The sequence below is a fragment of the Gopherus flavomarginatus genome, chromosome 1 (assembly GCF_025201925.1).
Source record: "Gopherus flavomarginatus isolate rGopFla2 chromosome 1, rGopFla2.mat.asm, whole genome shotgun sequence".
Classification (NCBI taxonomy): domain Eukaryota; kingdom Metazoa; phylum Chordata; order Testudines; family Testudinidae; genus Gopherus; species Gopherus flavomarginatus.
This window is the reverse complement of record NC_066617.1, coordinates 70264264-70279566: the sequence shown is the minus strand read 5'-3', so window position 1 is coordinate 70279566 and position 15303 is coordinate 70264264. Positions and strand designations below refer to the sequence as shown.

The following is a 15303-nucleotide window of genomic DNA, read 5'->3' as shown; positions in this document are numbered from 1 at the left end:
CACACACACACACTCATAACACAAAATCTGAATGATGATTTAATAATTCTATTAAATGTAGTTAGTGGACATAAAAATAACTGCTTTCCATAAAAGTGAAAGAAAAAAAAATTAAGATCTTGGTAATGGCTACCATCAGTAGTCATATTTTTCTTTAATTGTATGTAAAAATTAAAGATTAAAAATTATGCTGATTACAGTTAGTTATCTTTGTATTAATCAGTATATTTCAACTAAAAAAAAGTGTCTCCATTGAATAGGTGAAGTAATACAACACACGTGACTACATTCCTTAGCTGTTCATTTCTAGGACTTTGCACTTGCAATTTTTTTGAAGCATAAATTATTCAAGATAATAATACATTTTCCGGGTGTTAACTTGACTCCAGTTACACATGTGTTCAACTTTCCTCAGTAATATTAATAAATAAATAGGTTGTGTTTCACAAGACTCTCTCAATAGCCCAATGTTGCTACCACCAATGCTAGAGATGAAGAGTGTGCCTTAGTTGCCAACACTTCAATCACTGTCACACAGTCCTGCTCAAGCAGGTCAAGATAACCTTATCTACACTAGAATTTAGTCCAGCAGATAGAGCTGCACCAACGATAGCCACAGCGGCAAAAGTTTAAGAAAAGATCTAATGAAGATAAGACATAAAAGGCATATTGTTGTAATTCAATATAATTGCTTCATTGTATTTTTACACCCAAAAAATACCTTGATCTATTCAAACTATTAATGTTATATCTGTGCTGAGTTGTTTATATTATGCACTCCTTAAAAAGGTGAAGTAACAACAAAATCTGGCAAACATACAGATGCACTTTTACCGTCAAAGCATCTTCAAAATTTCATTTTTCCTATCAAAACACAATATTAACAGACACTCTAGGGACTGCTAGAAAGATCCCGACTATTTCAATTGCGTGGCTAGTACAATCACCAATAAAACATCTAAGAAATCCCTTATATATCTGAAGATATAACAGTACAAAAAAGCTTCACTGACTGTTTTTATAAATCTTTCTTCATGACTACAGGTTTGTTTTCTAATTCATTTTGCTTTAAGATGCATTGACCTGCAAACTTCTTCAGGACAAATGGCATTAGTATATATAAAAAAATAATTCAGTGTTCGAGAAAAAGCAAGAAAAGTCAAAATATACAAAAATGATTTTAAAATTCATCTTGAAAACATACATATAATGAAGCATTTATGCCCTATTGAACATTAGTTCACACTTGTTTTTATAAGGATAGTGGAAGAAACAGAGATTATAGAGAGGCTAAAATAGAGGAGACACTCTTCTTAGTATTTAAGAGTACTCCAGATCTTTGAGACCAGCTGCAACTGCACAACAGGGGAGCAAAGTCTATGTCTACACTGCACAGTTCAACTAGGTGATTGGCATCTGAATCTGGACACCTGGATTAGCCTAGCCCAGTGTCTGTATGATTAGTGTGTATCAACTGCAAATCCTGCTCCTTGTTACTGCTCCTCACTGTTTCTGCATTCACCTGTGAGCATGTCTGGGGCATGTCCATGGTTCTTTCTGCTGAGACACTAGAATTCCAGAGATCCTCACTGTAAAGTGGGCAAATTGCAGCCCAAATTAACGTGGAGAATGATTCTAATCCACAACCTGAACCAGGTAACCTAGCCTGGTTTTAAAACACCTCCAAACTCAGGCCAAGGGTTTGTCTTTGTGTATGGTGGAGGTAGGGAAGAGGTTGGGGATGTTAAGGCTAAAATCCATGTAAGGAGCCCAGGTTAACTGGCAGTGCAGACACGCCCTATGGGTATGTCTACACTGCAATTAAACATCCACAGTTGGCCCATGTCAGCTGATTTGGGTTTGCAAGTCTCACGCTGAGAGGCTATAAAACTGCAGCGTAGACATCCGGGCTCTGGGACCCTTCCCCTACATGGCTCCAGCTCAAGCCTGGACATCTACACAGCAATTTAATAGCCCTGCAGCCCAAGACCCAAAAGCCCATGTCAGCTGACAGGGGCCAGCTGTGGATGTTTAACAACAGTGCAGACAGGAGCACTGTATACTCTAAACACTACTCTTTTCATACTGCAAAGTCAAAGTTACACTGCTCCAACCCTCAAGTTATTTTTTTTTGTTTTATTTTGACTCTGTGATCCCATAAATGAGATATATGATGCACTCCATCACTTAATACAGCGATAAACTGCTAAATCCTTAGGTTAATTCAGTGGCGCCTGCCGGGGCATTTACGTGCGCCCGCCTAGTGCCCAGCATGGGAGAGAAGCCGCAGCCCCACACCTGACAGGGACAGAGAACTCCTGCAGGTGCCGGCGTTCTCTGTCACTGGCAGGCGTGGGGCTGCAGACGCAGGTGTTTTCTGTCCCCGGCAGGCATGAGGCCCACCTTGTGCCCAGCAGGGGAGAGAAGTTGGGGCATCGCGCCTGCTGGGGACAGAGTACTCCAGGGCTGCAGGCGCGGGCGTTCTCTGTTCCCAACAGGCGCAGGGCCGCAGCTTCTCAGGGCTGCAGGCGCTGGTGTTTTTGGTCCCCGGCAGGTGCGGGGCCGTGGCTTAAGCCGGAGAGAAGTTGCAGCCCCGCACTTGCCGGGGACAGAGAGCTCCAGGACTGTAGGCTTCATTCTATGTTAAAGTAAGAATAATAAATATATTTGGACCAGCAGTTTAACAATGTTTTACTTTTTTAAAATAAATAAGATGAAAACTGTTTATGATATTTATTTTGTAAAAACTCTTTAATTTTTCTTACAGGTAGTTAAAAAAGAGCAAATTCACATGGTAGGGTGAAAGAGTAATTACTGAATAATTTAATTAATACCTTTTACATGTAAAATTACCCTTTGTATCTTATGGATTCATATATTATGCCATATTAAATATGATGTTTTTTGTATTATTTAATGTACAAATACAAACTAAGCCTTAAAAAATTGTTGGTGCCCGCCACACTTCTGAAAACATGAATGTTCTACTGGCCACAGAAAGGTTGGGGACCACTGGGTTAATTCATAACTTATAATTGAGCAGTAGCACACAAAGCAAGTAATTGGAAATATCATGTCAAAGATATTCTCAGAGTGCCAGTAAGAGCACTGCTATAAGCACAAAAAAGCCAAAAGTCTTAAGTATAATTTGGCCAAGAATATTCCCTGAAGCTGGGTTTAAAATATACAAAACTTTTATATTAAACAACTCTGGTTTGCTAAGCCATAACAGGAAAGTTATACTTATCAAATTACTCTCCTTCTCCCCTCATCTACAACATATACCCTACACCTGCAAAACTATTATATAGAAATGTCAAAGAATTTATTTTTATTATACAGCTCATCTTCTCTATGGAAAATTATGTCTACCATACCTGTAGTGCACATACCTGTAAAAAGAAATACACTATTTTTTAAACTGCATGAGCAGTTCCAAATGTGCAACACAATACTTTCAAACTGTTGGTCTTTTTAGACTTTCCAAGAATGTTACTGCAGAATTTTGAAGATGGAAATAGCAACTCATCTAATAGTATAGATAAAGCATTCGGTATTTATAAAATGCAGTTTATATTTGTTAATAAAGGAAATGAGGAAATAATTACAAACACATCCTACACTATATTTTTAATTGTATGCTTCCTAGCACAGGGAGCAATACAAGAAGAAAATCAGCAATAATAAATTACAGAACACAGACTATATGATCAACTATTACTTTAGAAGAACATTCTAGAAAATTAAGTGTTGCACTGGATATGTTGCAAAGCCAAGGACAGTTACACTGATGTATGCAAAGCACAGTTGCCCAAGGTTATTAATGGAGATTTTCACCTTCCTCTTCAACATCTGGAAGAGGATACTGATAAAAATAGCATACTAGATTAAGATTAGAGTCGGGTTTCTACCCAGGTCCCTCATACTAGAATGTTTGAGAGATTTCAGTATTGGAATATCCTATTCTAACAGACAAGATTCTGAAGTTTCCAGAAGCCATTAAGAATAGTTTCCTTCTGATACATGTAATTAACAAAGTTGTTTTGGTTTCACAAAGAGTTAGTTTGAGTCCTTTTTTAAAATGATCGCTCCGTCTTCTAGCTCAGCATTACACTGTTCACACTGCAGTGTGAACCTAACAAGCAATTCCAGGAAAAGGTTGAATTCTGCACTCCCTTGCCATCTAATATTTTCTCTGTTCTTTGAATTTTTACCCAATGTAAAACCACCCCAGCTAATTTCAAGCTTGTGTGTCATGGCAGGAAGAAATGGCAAAACTCTCATACGAATTCATCAACATTACTCCTCTATTTGTTACAGATGGATTAGACACACAACACTCAATACCTTCACAGCAAGTTAAATAGTCCATGAAACAGATTCTGCTTTTAGCAGAGATTCTAGCACCTGTACGCTTCAGAACGTGCAGCCTGGGTAATTCACCGCAAACTCTCTGCCAAGGATGGCTACTGTGTGACCTGTGGAATAAGCTCAACCACTGAGCTCTATAAGAGAGTCACACACAGCTTTTACTATACTTAAAAAAACCCAAAACATCTCCCTCCCACACATTCAGCAGCTACAGAGCCCAGCAAACACTGTTCCACTTTAAGCCCAGCAGGTACTGGGTTGGCTCAAAATAGAGCACTGCATGCTGGGAAATATACGCACTGACTATGTCTCAATAATTAAGATGGAAATGTCCTCAGTGAGTCATTTCATGCAAGAGTGCCAGCTGGGTCAAAATTTGGGCATCCCTGCTCTCAAGACACATGTTGTTATAAAAATTAATTAAGGCTCGCAAAAAAATGGGTTCCTAAAGATGAGCTTTTAGGTTTTGATTTGAATGGGAGCTGCTGGAATCAGTGAAAGTCAAGTTAGGCTCCTAAATAAGTGACTGTAGGCACTTTTTTTTTTTAAATCTTGACCAGTAAAAATAACTTGTGAATATACAAGCTGCTATAAAAATATTACCTACCATTCATATCTATTATTAAACTATATTTTTCTATTAAAATTTTATTACTGGATGTAAAGACATCAGATCTTGCATGTGACTAGGCCAAAAAATAAATATGGTGATGCATCTGGAATTCTTCATAAACACTGAAAAGCTTCACTATCATTAAAAGTATATGAATTTTTTAAAGAAAATAATATAAAGATGAAGAAAACACAACACAGCTAGATAGTTTAACTGATGTCTTAAGTGTTACAAATTACAGATGAACTGAAAAACAAAATGGGATTAAGCACAGGTATGCATGCTGAATCCTCACACTAACTAGGATGTGGATGCACTCAGAAGAGCATTAAATTTTAACTAACCTTTTTAAAAACTATTTTGCCCATTCAAGAAATTTTCAATATTTTCTGGTTCACTTAAGGAAGACAAGAATTTATCATACATTTGAAATAGCCTTTCAACCCATGAAACGAGTTTAGTACGTGCCAGAATAGTGTGTTCTGGGATACTTTAAGTGAAGTGCCAGGATAATTTCCTAGAGGGAACAAAAAGAACATTTAAAAAAATTAAAATTCAAGTTCTCTGCCAACAACCTCCACATCATAACAGAGGATTAGCATAAAAACTGCTTACTTCAGTTTTCATTTTTACCTTTAACAAATAAAATATGAGAGTTTAATTTGATGCATGGTGGTTAAAACTTAATCAGCCACATTTGGGAAAGTATACTTCTCAGAAGCCGGAGCGTACAAAGTGAACTTACTTTATAAAGTAAACACATTACAATTCCAATATAAGTAACCATTTTACTCTATGATCATAACTAAAATTACCTGGTGCTTATTCAAATACATTCATTATTCAGGCAAGTAAAAGGAATAAGGTGGTATTGTAAGATAGATTTAAAATCACTGTTCTAAACATTTTTTCATTTGTGGACCCCTAAAAAAATTTCAAATGGAGGTGCAGACCCCTTTGAAAACCTTAGGCACAGTCTGCGAACCCACAGGGGTCCATGGAACAGAGACTGAAAACCACTGGTTTAGAAGCATTAATAATGAACTTTTCATTTCAGTATATGAATGAAAAAGAATGGCAATGTATATAAAATAGTTTGTTTCAAGATATGGACAGTTAAACTCTGGATTTGTACGAAGTTTCTCTAGTAAACATTTTCCTAATACTGTTCAATTTGCACACATTGCCATTTCTTTATCTGTCAGATTTCTATCTTAGGGGTTTTATACTGCTGCCCATCCCCATCGCACCTGACTGCCTTCCACATAAAATCAATAGCAAAGTCCCTAGTGAGCTTTCAGCATCTATTTGTCACATAAAGCTGTTTATACTGTTCTCTTCTGACTCTAATGAAACAGTGTTTTCCTATTTTCAGTCTATACAATTTATATGAAGTGGAAGAACACTCTTTGTAACTATTTCTGGATGTGCATCTTTTACATTGTACTTATAAAAAGTGTTCTCTCACAAATTAAGTGCCAACCTTGTTCCTATTACTTTACTGACTATGGATCTCATTTGAATATGCACTTGCTAACTGGCCATTCTGTGGAATTACTTGAGAAAACATTTTTTACAACTACAACATAAACAGCTACAAAGGAAGAAATTAGCTACAAGGATATATTTTCCATTTCATATAACATTAATTGTATGGACTGAAAGGGGGAACACTAATTAATTAGAAGAACATTTTGAATAGCTGCATGTGACAAGCAGATGCAGAAATTTGACAAAGAAATGATATTATGCACAATTTGGACAGCATTAGGAAAACTTCTTTACCAAGGAATGACCTACAAATTCAGACTAACAGTCCATATCTTGAAATAAACTCAGTTGCTGTACATAATTAGTTATTCTATTTCAACCAGATATTTAAGTGAAAAACTCCTTGTTAATGATTCCAAACAAATATGCATATTTATATTGCAACAGAAAGTGTTTTAGCAACACTACTACAAAACAACCAGGTGCAAACAGAACTGTTACCTACTGACAGTGTACAAGACAGTTTAAGTGCTAGTTTTCAACTGTTACCGATAACTGTAAATTGTAAACTAATGAAATAATAGCACTATGCATTTTCTATAGAACTTTCCATCCATAAAGCTACGAAGATGGGTAAGTATTACCCCACTATTACGCATGGAAAACTGAGGTACAAATTAGTTAAGTGACTTACACAAGGTCACACAACAAGTCAACAGATGGGTCAGTAATAGCGCTCAGGTTTTCTTACTCCTGTTCCCACATTCTGGACTACTGCTCAGGCAACCATATTAACGTGCAAAGTAATATTTTTCATTTCACTGATGCAACTTCAGCGAATATAAGTCACCAGAAATTTGGGGTGCATTAAAAGAGCAAAGAAAAAAAACAAACAGCCTCAAAATAAAAACAAACGGAAATGAGAACCTGAAATGAATTTCAAATTAGTTACTCTTGGACTGTTAAAGTAAATAAATCAGCAAAGGGAAGTGACTGAAAAGATCACAACGCTTAATTATTTTAAAAGTATTCTCAAATAGCTTAGCCCCAAATTTTAATTTATAAATATAATCTGGTGGGCAATGCCCTATGGATTTTTCCATTTTTAAGACTCCCAATCCGTGACTGTGAAATTAAACAACACACCCAATTAGATGGCAGAAGAGGTGAAGTTTAAGTAAAAATCTTGTTTTCAAAGAACCATTGATAAGTAATGAAAAAAACAACCAGAGAGCTAATAGAAATAAGGGGGTGAGGGGAGGGAACAGAAGGGAAACATTTACAAAATGGAAAACAAAATGATAGGATCTTTGGGCCAGAGATCATCTTTTTGTTCTGTTTGTACAGTGCCAAGTAGTGGGGTCCTGGTCCATGACTTGAGCACATAGGTACTACCATAATACCAGCAATCATCACCACCACATCATTTTCTTTCATAGTTTTTTACCTCTCCGTTGTTTGTAATATCTTCTACAAACTTGAAAATAGTGTCCCTTTACTTATGCAGTTGTACTTTTTTTATTTTAAGAGTTGCAGGGTAGGATGTGTACACTCGGTAATGATATGTAATTTGCACATTGTTACAAGCAGCATAAAAGTCTTCAAGCTACCGCCTGATATTCTGTCATCGGTTCTCTCTCTCTACTAAAGCCTGAGACAAGTGCCCATTAAAATTTTTCATGAGAGGCATAGCAGACAGGTTTTCACTAGAAACTTTTGCTGGTAACTTCTGTCAGTTGGGGGCATGATTTTTTAAGTCATTTCTGTACCAACAAAAGCTTTATTTTTGATGCAGTTATACCAGCAGAAGGTGCCTTTTCCAGTGTAGGTTACTTCTTTCAGGGAACCTGTCTCAGCAAAAATAAGCTTTTGCTAGCTTAAGCTGCATCTACACGAGGAGGATACAGCTATACCGACAAACTTTTCTAGTGTAAATTAGGCATTGTAAGCACTTTTGTCATTGACATTTTATTTTTAGAGGATACCACCTAGCCTCTTATCTGCCTAAGCCTAAAACCTGGCAACCTGTACATTCCTGTAATGCATTTTGGGACCCTTCTTTACAAAAAGATTATTAATTTTCTCTTAAATTCAAAAGATATTTTAAGTTGGATTTTACTTCAAAGGCATACAAACAAAATAGTACTTTTATTTCAGCAATACTGAATCTCAAAAATAGTTTACATACAAAATTAATTGTGACTATTAATTCAACATGACATCCAAAAAGCCACGTCTAACTCTCCCTTTTATATTCCCCACAGTAAAGGGTTATAAGCATTTTAAAATAGTCTGTGCAATAATTTCACTTTTTAAAAAACACAGATCTTTTAATGTTATAATAAAGCTCATTGATACTAACTCTGATCTATGTAGACAAGATTCTTTTTAAGTTTTCAGAAAGTCATCAATACATATTTAGATCTCAATCCTGCAAACACTTATGCAAATTCATAGACATAAATAAGTCAGAGAGGCTACTTGCACACTTAAGTTAAGCACATGCATAAGCATTTGCAGGATCAGAGCTATCACTAACAGCCCAATATAGTGCCCTTGATTTTAGTCAGTCTTATTTACGGTATAACCTCTACCCAGGAAACTGGAACCAAAACAAGCTAGTCTGAGTCTCTGGATATAGTATATTTTAAACATCAGAAGAGTTTTCAACTACAAATGCATCTGTAAAATTTCATTGACCATTTTATCAAATTCCTAACACTATTTTAAAAATATATTAAGATTCTGAAGTACGCTAATAAAGGCCAGAGGATTCAAGCTCAACTTAACTTCAAATTTCTTGGTTTTTGTCAATATGTATCAAACTGTGTGTTTTCTGCATTAATTATAAAAATGATTGACTAATCCTGTATTTCTGATGATAAACTGCTTGTCTGTTTGTTTCCCTCTTCTCCCCAACAAAATTCAGTTTTGGTTAGACTAGTACATACCACATCACTTGTATATGGGCTTAGGTTGCAACACTTAACATTTCTCGCTCTGTCTAGACAAATGTTTGTTTTGTATATTTCTAAATGTGACAAGTGGTTTACCAACACTTAAAGAAAAAGTAGGAACTATCATATATTCTTTAATTACCACATAGATCTTCACAAACAAGTAATAGGTTGGATAACAGATTTATTTAAACAGCACTTTAAAACAAGAGGGATTCTGCAGTGCTTAAGGCCAAATTCTGTCCTTGAATACTATGCACAATTCCTATAGACTTCAGTGAGACTTGCACGTGCATTTCTGACAGAAAAATCTGACTACAATTAGTGTTGATCTAAAATATTAAGCCTAAGTCAAAATGTCTGATGCAGGTTGCTTTCATTTTACCTTTAACAATACACTGTCGACTTACTGACTGATACCTGCCTTCAGGGTTGAAGTAGTAGCTAAGTTGGAAAAAAGTTACAGAATTTTTGAACAGATAAAAGTTGAGTAATGTGAAAAGTATATTTTTCAAATACAAAAATACCTATAACGATTAGGACTATGATGATACAATGAACTCACATACAGAATATCCCGCAACATACAAACTGTGTAAAACTGAAGCCTACAAATTCAAGTTTCTGATTTCAGACCTAGTTTCTGATTTCAGATCTAATGTCAAGTACCTGCTTAAATGGCATACCTTATTCTTAACACGAGCTAGAGACAAAGGCCAAGGTTTTCTAAAGTCAAGAGTGATTTCTGAGACCTTATTTTTTGTCTGCCCAATTGGAGACATCTTAATAGGCCATGTGTCCACTGGAATTCTCCACACAAACAGTTATGATGTTATAAAATAGTGCAGTCCTCAAGAATTGGATCAGGCATGCTTTGATCAAAAATAGACCACACTGAAAAATACTATCATAGAAAAAAAATCAAAGGACATTAGTGCTATGTAAATCTACCCTGAGGTCCAAATAAAGGAATCTTTGCAATGAAAACCTAAATAATTATATTTGAATATTCTGCTCTGCATATGTCTTAATAGTTTGAACTGCATCCATCTTTCCAGAAACCTAATGTCTATCGACTGACATGACAGTAAGTTTGATAAACTTTAAGCTCCCCTATTGCTGAGTTAAGCCCAGCAGCCACTCTTCCACCGGCTGTTACTGCTGTACAGGTCAATATGAATGTTTCGTTCCTTCATGGACTTAATTCACTCCCCACCTAGGAATTAAATGGGAGATCTCTACATTTCATATATGAAATAAAAAGCCAAACGAACACCACAGTTTTAGCAGTAAGTTTCTGTAACAACATGGATTTTTTAAAAAGTAGATGCTGCTGAGCCACAATGACATAATTATGTTGTGGGTTTTGGACAGAGTAGTACAAAATATCTAAACTAATGTTATGTGTAACTTGAATTATAATAAAAGCTTAAGTAACAGATGCATCATTTTTTGGTTTGCAAATTTAAGAAATATGTGCACACAGCTACAATTGTAAACACAAGAATTAACTCTCCCTTACTGTATCTGCATGTTCCCATTAGCATTGGTTCACAGTGAAAGCTGCTTCAAAGCAGAAACACCAGCAGACACAGGAAGACAAGATATCATCAGACACAGAGACAGCACTCAGAGGAAGTGGTTCAGTTTGCTTCAAGTTTGTTTAACAAACATTTCTGAGGGAGGATCAGAACCTGTTCCAACATCATCTCAGTCTCCCTCAGAAAGGCTGTGGACAATACACCAAAAATAATTAACCCTATTTCACCCCCTCTCTTCATCTAGGGGACTCATGTAACAGGCCACAAGGCCACACTGGATAACAGCAAAACCCCAGCATCACCTATAAGGAAAAGCCAGTAGCACCAGAGTCGATGGGTGGCAGATTTTGCTCCATCGGTTTCTTAACCCGGAGCCAAAAGGCACAAGGGAGGGGGAACATTAACACCAACTTATCTTCACACACCTAAGCCAGCCGAACGTACGATAGGGCTGCAGAGTATCAGGAACCACAACTAGGCCAAGGGCTTGGGGGAAGAGACACTAGGACACAGGCGGGAGCGGGGAGGAGAGGCAGGGGGCGGACATCGCGGGTGGAAGGGGAGGCAGCGGCGCAGCAGGAAGGGAAACCGGGGCTGTGTGAAGTGCCACAGGCGGCCGCAGAGGATGAAGAGGCCCCAGGGTGCGGGCCCCAGGCTCTGCCGCCTCCCGCAGTGCCGGCCTTTCCCTCCCCGCAGAGCGGGGCTCGGGCGCCGCCGCCGCGGCCGGAGATGGCGGAAGAGGCCGGGGCCGCTGCCTGGGCTGGGCCTAAGGGCTCCGCTCCCGACTCAGACGTTGCGCGTCCCCCCCTCTCTCTCCCTCGGAGACAAAAGCAAACGGAAACCCGGCTGGCCGCGGCCGGGCCCAGGGAGCCCGGAGCCGGGCCCAGGCCGCCAGGGGCCCCACCGCCAGCGCCTGCGGGCTCGGTTGAGAGGCAGCGGGCAGAGCGCGCCGCGGGGAGGGCGCCAGAAAATAATGGGGGGCCGAACTCACCGCATGAATTTTCTTGTCCCGAGGATCCAAGATGGCTGAGTATCCAGCACGGAGGATGCTGGGGGAGCGACCTTTACCCTCTGACCCGCCCGCCGCCGCCCGTCCTGGCAACCGGAACCAGGGCGAGACGGCGAGAGTGGCGCGTCCGGGCGAGCGGCTCGCTCGGCTCCCTCCGCCTCCCGGGGGAGGCTCGGCCCGCGATAGGAGCCGCCGCCGCCTGCTCCTTCCTTCCGCTCGGGCCAGCCCGGCTCCTGGGCCTCCCTCTCTCCGCACTTAACCCCGGCGGGAGGCCAGGGCGCTGCTGGGGCAGGGCGCCGGGCCTGGGACAGGCAGCCGCCTGCCCCGGGCGAGAGAGCGGAGGGGAAAGGGAGCCCTGCCGCACGCTCCCCCCTGGAGACAGCGGGGCCCTCGTTAGTGCTGTGAGCCCCTAACCTGAGCGGGCAGCAGCTCGGTCACACGCTGAACAGGAGGGGGCGGGTACTGGGTCTGATACCCTCATGGGGTGGGGGGAGCAGCTCCGTTAAACACCCGCTCCCTGGCAGAGAAGGTGGGGAATTAGGATTCATAGATTGTAGGCGTGGAAGGGACCTCGAGAGGTCATTGAGTCCAGTCCCCTGCCCTCATGGCAGGACCAAATACCAGCTAGTCCATCACTGATAGACATTTATCTAACCTACTCTTAAATGTCTCCAGAGATGGAGATTCCACAGTCTCCCTAGGCAATTTATTCCAGTGTTCAACGACCCGGACATTTAGGAACTTGTTCCTAATGTCCAGCCTAAACCTCCCTTGCTGCAGGATTGTTTCCCTTCCACCTACGTTCCCTCCTCAGGGAGATGGGGACACAGAAGCTCTCGTACAGACACACGCGCACATAGGAGACAATGGGTGGGGGCAGCAACTGTGAGGGCTCCTGCTCTACCTTAGAAAATTAGATGGACCCAGCTACATCACTGGAGGGTGTGAAAAATCCACACCCTTGAGTGACAGCTAAGATGGTCTAAGTCCCAGTGTAGACAGCACTAAGGAGATAGAAGAATTTTTCTTTCCTCCTAGCTAGGGCCTCTCAGGGAGGTGGATTATCTATGTCAATGGGAGAACCCCTTTTATCAGCATAGGAATGTCTACACTGAGGGCATGTCTACACTACAAAATTAGGTCGACCTAACTTAGGGCTGCATACTGCGGTGACAGTAATTACATCACTTGTGCACATCTACACTTTGCTCCTTGTGTTGGCAGTGTGTGTCCTCACCAGGAGCACTTGTACAGATTGTACTGTCACTCTGGGGCATTGTGGGTCAGCTGAAAGCCAGTAACAGTCAGTGTAAGCAACGCAGTGTGTACACGAACACTGCTTTGGTATAACTGCATCAATATTGACTCTACACCTTACATGGAAGTAAGTTGCCATAGCAGGGCAGTTATGTCGGGGGGAGCGAGATTTTAGTGTAAACACAGTAAGGTTGACATAAACGGCCTTGCTAATTTTGGAGTATGGACCAGGCCTCTTAACACTACAGCAGTGCAGCTGCACTGCTGTATAAACAAGCCTTGAAACACACACACCGTATGAGACAATAGGTGGGGATGGGAGGGCAGAAGTTCTTAGGGTACATCTACCTAGGGGTAAAAGACCCATGGCTGGCCCAGGTCAGCTGACTTGACCTTGCCTGGCTCAGGTTGAGGGGCTGAAAAAAAAATGGCTGTGTAGAGGTTCAGGCTTGGGCTCCAGCCAGAACTCTGGACCCTGTGAGGATGGAGGGTCACAGAACTTGGGCTCCAGCCTGAGCATTTACACACCTACTTTTTAGCCCAGAGCCTGAGACCTATGAGCCTGAGTCAACTGAAACAGCCACAGGTTTTTTTATCCCAGTATAGACATAGCTTTAGACACCCACATACCCTATAGAAGTTGGTGGGGGTAGGAGGGAGCTGCTCTGTTAAATACACTTCTTAGGGAAGAATGAGGGTGGATGGGGCAGCAAGTTTGACACACAATGAGGAGACTTGGTCAGATTGCAGGATTGGGGCGTTAGTGAAAAAATGGAGATTAGTGAAATATTAAGGTTACATATTTGAACAAAGTCATGAATGCAAGAAGTAAGGTTCTGTCAGAAACATGAACCCTGTTTTGCATATAGTGTGTATTCAGTAGCCTAACCAGTAATCACAAATCTGGATGCACAATGTGGGCAAGTTAATGTTAATTCAAGAACCTTAATTGCTGTATTCCCTTGCTTTGTGTGTTTAATTGTAGAACATTAACACTACAACTTTTGTGTATTTGACTTCCTTGTTTGTTTTCTTAAAGAAAAGGAAAGTTTTTAGCATTTTAATGGTTTGTAATAAACTCTGAAGTTGATAAATAGTCCACAGTTTACTGTGGCGAATGGGGTGAATTCACACCTTTGCTCCTGTACTTGGCTCCTGTTGTTATTGGCTGAGTACGTTTTTTCTGCAAGGATGAGGCCTGTTCTGCCCCCAAAATGTACCAGTTTAATAAAAGGATATTTAAAACAAACTAAGTTAAATTGCTGCAAAATCCTATGTGGACTTTCTTACTTCAATTTAAACCTGGCATATATCAGTTCAGCTTGCAGCTGTAAGGCTTTGTCAACATACAAACATGCACTGATTTGGCTAAAAGTGTGTTTGTAAACCTATTTTAGCTAGACTGTATGTAGACAGTCTTCTTTTGGTTTCAGAGTGGCTTATTTCACAATCTAAACGGATATAAGCCAATTTTAAATCAATATAAGTGTGTCTATATGACAGGCTGGTCTACATCAGTGGTTCTCAAAGTCGGTCTGCCACTTGTTCAGGGAAAGCCCCTGGTGGGTCGGGCCGGTTTGCTTACCTGCCGCATCCGCAGGTTCGGCCGACTGGGGCTCCCGCTGTCCGTGGTTTGCCGCCCCAGGCCAATAGGGGCTGTGGGAAGCGGCAGGGGCCGAGGGATGTGCTGGTCGCCCTTCCCACAGCCCCCATTGGCCTGGAGTGGCGAACCCCGGCCAGCGGGAGCTGCGATCGGCCGAACCTGCAGATGCGGGCAGGTAAGCAAACCGGCCCAGCCCGCCAGGGGCTTTCCCTGAACAAGCGGCGGACGGGCTTTGAGAACTACTTGTCTACACTACCAATTTATGTCACTATAACTAGGTCATTCAGGGATGTGGAAAGCGATGTAGGTATACTCACCTAACCCCTAGCGTAAACAGAACTATGTCGGCAAGAGGGCTTCTCTCATCGACACAGCTACCACCTCACAGAGAGGTGGACTACCTATGTCAACAGGAGAAGCTCTCCTATTGGCATAGGTAGCATCTTCACTAAGCACTATAA

General features: G+C 40.7%; 1 protein-coding gene across 6 annotated transcripts in view; it reads right to left on the bottom strand.

Annotated features, from left to right (window-relative positions):
* CNOT2 (CCR4-NOT transcription complex subunit 2) overlaps nt 1-12058 on the bottom strand; it is a 152119-nt gene extending 140061 nt beyond the window's left edge. For 3 of the 6 annotated variants that reach the window (XM_050935533.1, XM_050935538.1, XM_050935537.1), the window contains exon 1: nt 11965-12036. The gene's annotated coding sequence lies outside the window, so the exon portion shown is untranslated. Of the gene's footprint in view, nt 1-11398; nt 11421-11964 lie in introns of those variants that run through there. The other 3 variants (XM_050935539.1, XM_050935540.1, XM_050935536.1) reach the window with 2 other exon arrangements.
* Nucleotides 12059-15303: the final 3245 nt, after the last annotated feature.